Source organism: Plecotus auritus (assembly GCF_963455305.1).
Source record: "Plecotus auritus genome assembly, chromosome: 8".
NCBI classification, from domain to species: domain Eukaryota; kingdom Metazoa; phylum Chordata; class Mammalia; order Chiroptera; family Vespertilionidae; genus Plecotus; species Plecotus auritus.
The window spans coordinates 99,130,602-99,136,807 of NC_137782.1; positions in this window are offsets into that span (position 1 = coordinate 99,130,602).

Sequence of the window (6,206 nt, forward strand, 5' to 3'; positions counted from 1 at the left end):
AGGAGGGTGGTTTGGGTCAAGGGCAGGCCCTCTGAATCATGAAATGGTGGTCTGGACCAGCCTGGATATTTCAACCCCAATAAAGGTCTAGGCACTGGGTTCTAGTCTGGGGCCCCGGATGGACTTCTGGCCCACACCATGAAGGTCTGGGACCCCGATGTAGGTCTGAGCCCCAAGTGCAAGGCTGGGTCCTGGGAAGGCTGATCGGGCCCCGGGGGGCTCTCTCGGCCCATAGAGGGAGGTTTGGGTCATGGGCATAACTTCTGGATCATGAAATGGTGGTCTGGACTAGCCTGGATATTTGGACCCCAAAAAAGGACTAGGCACTGGGTTCTAGTCTAAGCCTCCGGATGGACTTCTGGTCCACGCCATAAAGGTCTGGGACTTGGATGGAGATGTGAGCCCCATGAGGAGGCCGGTGTCCTGGGAGGGCTGATCGGGACCCAGAGGGCTGTATTGTCCCAGGGCGGAGGTTTTAGGCAGGCACAGGACCTCTGGATCTTGTAGTGGTGGTCTGCACTACTGTGGATGTCAGGACCCCGATAAATGACTATACACTGAGTTGAAGGTCTGGGCCCCAGGATGGTGTTTTGGGGCCCTGGCATAAAAGTCTGGGACCTGGATGTAGGTCTGAGCCCCAGATGGAGGTCTGGGTCCTGGGAGGGAGGTTTTGGCACTAGAGGCCTGTCGGGGCCCAGGGCAGAAGTTTCGGTCAGGGGCAGGACCTCCGGATCATGAAATGGTGGTCTGCACTACTGTGGATGTCTGGACCCCATTATAGGACTAGACACTGTGTTCGAGGTCTGGGCCCCCAGATGGCCTTCTGGGCCCCGCCTGAGGGTCTGGGACCAGGATGTAGGTCTGAGCCCCGGATTGGGGTCTGGGTCCTGGGAAGGAGGTTTGGGCCAGGGAGGGAGAAATGTCTGGGCCCCAGGGGGAGGTCTGGTGCCTGAGCTGGACATCTGGGTTATGGAATGGTGGTCTGGACTACGGATGGGGATCTGGTCCCCTTATTCAAGACTGGATTTCGTGTTTGAGGCCTGGGTCGCGGATGGCCTTCTCGGCCCCGCCATGAAGGTCTGGTACCCGGATATAGGTCTGAGCCCCAGATGTCGGTCTGGGTGCTGGGAGGGAGGTCTGTTCACTAGGAGGTGCTCTGGGCCCAGGATGGAGGTTTGGGTGAGGGGCAGGACCTCTGGATCATGAAATGGTGGTCTGGACCAGCCTGGATATTTCGACCCCAATAACGGTCTAGGCACTGGGTTCTAGTTTTGGCCCCCGGAATGGCCTACGGGTCCTCACCATAAAGGTCTGGGACCCCAATGTAGGTCTGAGCCCCAGGTGCAGGCCTGGGTCCTCGGAAGGCTGATCGGGCCCTTGAGGGCTCTCTGGGCCCAAGGAGGGAGGTTTGGGTCTTGGGCAGGACCTCTGGATCATGAAATGGTGGTCTGGATTAGCCTGGATATTTGGACCCCAATAAAGGATTAGGTACTGGGTTCTAGACTGGCCACCGAATGGACTTCTGTTCCTCGCCATTAAAGTCTGGGACCTGGATGTAGGTCTGAGCCCCAGGAGAAGGCCTGGGTCCCGGGAGGGCTGTTTGGGCCCTGGGGGACTGTATGGGCCCAGGGCAAAGGATTGGGGCAAGGGCAGGACCTCTGGATCATGTAGTGGTGGTCTGTACTACTGTGGATGTCTGGACCCCGATAAATGACTATACCCTGAGATGGAGGTCTGAGTCCTAGGGTGGCATTTTGGGGCCCCAGCATAAAGATCTGGGACCCAGATGTAGGTCTTAGCCCCAGATGGAGGTCTGCGTCCTGGGAGGGAGGTTTGGGCACTATCGAGCTCTCTGTGTGCAGGGCGGAAGTTTGGGTCACGAGCAGGACCTGTGAATCATTAATGGTGGTCTGCAATACTGAGAATATCTGGACCCCATTATAGGACTAGTCACTGTGTTCAAGGTCTGGGCCCCACAATGGCCTTCTCGGTCCTGCCATGAGGGTTTGGGACCCGGATGAAGGTGTGAGTCCTGGATGGAGGTCTGGGTCCTGAGAGGGCGGTTTGGGACAGGGAGGGAGGTCTGGGCCCAGGGGAAAGGTCTGGTGCATGAGCTGGACATCTGGGTTATGGAATGGTGGTCTGGACTACGGATGGTGATCTGGTCCCCTTATTCAAGACTGGATTCTGTGTTTTAAGGCTGGGCCCAGGGAAGGACTTCTGGGCCCCGCCCTGAAGGTCTGGGACCCGGATGTAGGTCTGAGCCCCTGATGTAGGTCTGGGTGTTGGGAGGGAGGTCTGGTCACTAGGGACCGCTCAGGGCCCAGGAAGGAGGTTCGGATCAGAGGCAGGACCTCTTGGATCATGAAATGGTGGTCTGCACTACTATGGATATCTGGCCCCCGATCAATGACTATACACTGAGAGTGCGGCTCGGGTCAGGGAGGGAGGTCTGAGCCTCGGGGTGGAGGTCTGGTGCCTGAGGTGGCCATCTGGGTTATGGAATGTTCATCTGAACTACGGATAGATATCTGTTTTCCTGATTAAAGACTGGATTCTGTGTTTGAGGCTGAGCCCCACGATGGCCTTCTTGGCCCCGCCATGAAGGTCAGGGGCCCTGATGTAGGTCTGAGGCCCATATGGTGGTCTGGGTCCTGGGAAGGAGGTTTGGGCACTAGAGGGCTGTCTGGGCCTTGGGCGGAACTTTGGGTCAGGAGCTGGACCTCCGGATCATGAAATGGTGGTCTGCACTACTGTGGATGTCTGGACACCATTATAGAACTAGACACTGTGTTCCAGGTCTGGGCCCCTCAATGGCCTTCTGGGTCCACCCATGAGGGTCTGGGACCCGGATGTGGGTCTGACCCCCAGGTAGAGGTCTGGGTTCTGGGAGTGCGGTTCGGGTCAGGTAGAGAGGTCTGGTCTTCGGGGGAAGGTCTTGTGCCTGAGGTAGACATCTGGGTTATGGAATTGTCATCTGTACTACGGATAGAGATCTGTTCTCCTCATGCAAACCTGGATTCTGTGTTTGAGGCCTGGGCCCCAGATGGCCTTCTCGGCCCCGCCATGAAGGTCTGGGACCCTGATGTAGGTCTGAGCCCCCGATGGAGGTCAGGGTCCTAGGAGGGAGGTTTGGGCACTAGAGGTCCAAATGGGGCCCCACACTAGAACCCAGTACCTAGTCCTTTATTGGGGTACAAATATCCGAGATAGTCCAGAAGCCACTCTTGTATCAGGGGACTAGATCTCCATCCATACCCCAGACCACCATTCCATAAAGGGCTTGGACCTGGATGTAGGTCGGAGCCCCAGATGGAGGCCTGGGTCCTGGGAGGGATGATCGGTCCCCTGTGGGATATATGGGCCCAGGGCAGACGTTTGGGTCAGGGGCAGGACCTCTGGATCATGAAATGGTGGTCTGTACTACTGTGGATGTTTGGACCCCATTATAGAACTAGACACTGTGTTCGAGGTCTGGGCCCCGGAATGGCCTTCTGGGCCCTGCCTGAGGGTCTTGGACCAGGATGTAAGTCTGAGCCCCGGATTGAGGTCTGGGTCCTTGGAGGGCGGTTCGGTCCAGCGAGGGAGATCTGGTCCCCTTAATTCAAGACTGGATTCTGTGTTTGAGGCCAGAGCCCCAGGATGGCCTTCTCGGCCCCGCCATGAAGGTCTGGGACCCGGATATAGGTCTGAGCCCCAGATGTAGGTCTGGGTGCAGGGAGAGAGGTCTGGTCACTAGGGGGCAATCTGGGCCCAGGAGGGAGTTTTGGGTCAGGGGCAGGACCTCTGGATCATGAAATGGTGGTCTGAACCAGCCTGGATATTTGGACCCCAATAAAGGACTAAGTACTTGGTTCTAGTCTGGGCCCCAAGATGGACTTCTGGTCTTCACCATAAAGGTCTGGGACCTGGATGTAGCTCTGAGCCCCAGGAAGAAGCCTGGGTCCTGGGAGGGCTTATTGGGCCCCTGAGGGATATATGGGCCCAGGGCGGACATTTTTTCGCAGGGGCAGGACCTCTGGATCTAGTAGAGGTGGTCTGCACTACTGTGGATGTTGGAACCTGATAAATGACTATACACTGAGTTGGAGGTCTGGGCCTCAGGATGGCGTTTTGGGGCCCCGCCATGAAGGTCTGGGACCCGGATGTAGGTCTGAGCCCCAGATGGAGGTCTGGGTCCTAGGAGAAAGGTTTAGGCACTAGAGGGCTGTCTGGGCCAAGGGCGGAGGTTAGGGTCAGGGGCAGGACCTGTGGATCATTAAATGGTGGTCTGCACTACTGTAGATGTTGGGACCCCAATATAGGACTAGACACTTGTTTGAGGTCAGGGCCCCAGAATGGCCTTCTTGGCCCCGCCTTAGGGTCTGGGAGCAGGATGTAGGTCTGAGCTCCGGATTGGGGTCTGGGTCCTGGGTGGGCATTTCGGGCCAGGGTGGGGGTCTGGGCACTGGGGGGAGGTCTGGTGCCTGAGCTGGACATCTGGGTTATGGAATGGTTGTATGAACTACGGACGGAGATGTGGTCCCCTTATTCAAGACCAGATTCTGTGTTTGAGGCCTGGGCCCCGGGATGGCCTTCTCGGCCCCGCCATGAAGGTCTGGGATCCGGTTGTTGGTCTGAGCCCCAGATGTTGATCTGGCTGCTGGGAGGGAGGTCTGGTCACTAGGGGGCACTCAGGAGCCAGGAGGGAGGTTTGGGTCAGAGGCAGGACGTCTGGATCTTGAAATGGTGGTCTAGACTACCTTGGATATTTGTACCTCAATAAAGGTCTAGGCACTGGGTTCTAGGCTGTGCCCACAGATGGACTTCTTGTCCTCTTCATAAATGACTGGAACCTGGAGTAGGTCTGAGCCCAGGAAAAGGCCTGGGTCCTGGGAGGGCTGATTGGGCCCCTGAGGGTTGTATGGGCCCAGGGCAGAGGTTGGGGCAGGGGCACGACCTCTGGATCATGAAGAGGTGGTCTACACTACTGTGGATGTCTGGACCCCAATAAATGACTATACACAGAGTTGTAAGTCTGGGCCTCAGGATGGCGTTTTGGGGCCCCAGAATGAAGGTCTGGAACCTGGATGTAGGTCTGAGCCCCAGATGGAGGTCTGGGTCCTGGGAGGGAGGTTTGGGCATTAGAGGGCTGTCTGGGCCCAGAGCAGAAGTTTGGGTCAGGGACAGGACCTCTAGATCATGAAATGGCGGTCTGCACTAGTGTGGATATCTGGATCCCATTATAAGACTACCAGGGGTGGGCAAACTTTTTGACTTGAGGGCCACAATGGGTTCTTAAACTGGACCGGAGGGCCGGAACAAAAGCATGGATGGAGTGTTTGTGTGAACTAATATAAATTCAAAGTAAAGGAGCGGAGGGAAGAGCAAGAGAACCCTCCGCTCTTTTGGCTCTGCGGGCCAGATAGAAAAGCTGAACGGGCCGGATTCGGCCCGCGGGCCGTAGTTTGCCCACGGCTGGACTAGACACTGTGTTCGAGGTCTGAGCCCCGCAATGGCCTTCTGGTCCCTGCCATTAGTGTCTGGGACCCGGATGTAAGTCGAAGCCTCGGATAAAGGTCTGGGTTCTGGGAGGGTCAGAGAGGGAGGTCTGGGCCCCGAGGGGAGGTCTGGTGCCTGAGCTGGACATCTGGGTTATTGAATGGTGGTCTGGACTATGGGTAGAGATCTGGTCCCCTGATTAAAGACTGGATTCTGGGTTAGAGGCCTAGGCCCCTGGATGGCCTTCTCGGCTCCCCCATGAAGGGCTGGGACCCGGTTGTATGTCTGAGCCCCAGATGTAGATCTAGGTGCTGGGATGGAGGTCTGGTCACTAGTGGGTGAGTTGGGCCCAGGAGGAGGTTTGAGTCAGGGGCAGGACCTCTGGATCATGAAATAGTGGTCTGGACCAGCCTGGATATTTGTACCCCAATAAAGGTCTAGGCACTGGGTTCTAGTCTGGGCCCCCAAATGGACTTCTGGTCCTCGCCATAAAGGTCTGGACCCTGATGTAGCTCTGAGCCCAGGAGGTCTCCTGGGTCCTGGGAGGGCTGAGAGGGCACCGGAGGGCTTTATGGGCCCATGTCGGAGGTTTGGGACTGGGGCAGGAACTCTGGGTCATGTAGTGGTGGTCTGCACTACTGTGGATGTCTGGACCCCGATAAATGACTATACACTGAGTTGGAGGTCTAGGCCTCAGGATGGCATTTTGGGGCCCTGGCATGAAG